The sequence below is a fragment of the Plasmopara halstedii genome (assembly GCF_900000015.1).
Source record: "Plasmopara halstedii genome assembly, contig: Scaffold_323, whole genome shotgun sequence".
Classification (NCBI taxonomy): domain Eukaryota; phylum Oomycota; class Peronosporomycetes; order Peronosporales; family Peronosporaceae; genus Plasmopara; species Plasmopara halstedii.
Genome location: NW_020187244.1, coordinates 1700841 through 1702050, shown reverse-complemented (window position 1 = coordinate 1702050; position 1210 = coordinate 1700841).

The window sequence follows — 1210 nt, the reverse complement described above, 5'->3', positions numbered from 1 at the left end:
CGCGGTTGGGTGACATCGTCACTGTTCGCCTAGCGACGGGGACACGTGTAACGGCCCCGAAGGTCCCTGTGGACCTCGGAGTGAAGTTTCTTGACTTTAATAGCGCGGGCCGCTTTCTAGGCTTAGACTTGGATGCAAGGTATGACCTCATCCAAGAAATGGCATGGTTGGAACACCATGCGCCATGGATTGATTGGAGGCCAAAGACCTTGGGCGCTACGCGCATGTCTCCTGGTGGAGCTTTGGCGAGTCATGAACCCACCGCTGCTAGGAGCAAAAGCGCTATTGGCGAGAGCACTGGACCGATACGCTCAACGTGCTAGACATCGGAATGTCTGAGTTGGTAGACACCAACGGTGTATCGGACAGGAGTCCCGAGCGTGGCTCGCGGGCTGATCGTGGAGTGGCACGTAACTCACTGAGCGCTGCTCGAGTATCAAAGCAGTCGCTGCATGTCATGCGTGACATGGTCGGACAGAGTCCGAGGCATCTTGGGCACGGCCTTTCAGATGCACGTGGAGTGGCACGTAAACCAATTAGCACTGCTTTCGTTGCGAAGCGGTCGCTGCATGCCATTGATGGCGTGGTCGGACAGAGCCCGAGGCATCTTATGCACGGACCTTCAGATGCGCGTAGAGTGGCACGTTATCCACTGGACGAAGACTGCGGGATCAGCAGCTCTTCGTCGGATGTTGTAGATAACATCGGAGCTCCAAAAAAGCGGAAAGTGAGGGTGACACCGAACGACGCGGAGTGTGTGTTAACCCTGGTCTCACCAAGACATAGAATCTCTGTACAGTGGCGAGTACGACGCCGTATGCTGGCTGCAAGACGCCGGGCGTAGACCCTGATCCAGGGTGTGTCTACCGTAGATGACGGTGCACATTTATATACCCTCGTCAACGGTATGACGGGGAGGAAGATGGTGACATCCGACCCGAGGCTATGTCTGAGTAGATGCTCTTCTTGATCTGGACGAGATGTCCTTTGAAGAGTTCAGTAGTGCCTTGAAGGCAGGCGATTTGGCCGAATTGGTCATTATATGATCGGACGAGGAGATAAACTCGTCATCGCTTCTGGATGAAGCTGTCTTGGAGGACACCAAGAGAGTGCTGAACACACGAAGTGGATCGTCGATCCTACGGAATTCCTTAAATCCGTAGTATCCTTTGGTGAAGGAATTTCAAGACGTCGTCTCCAAAGACCCGCA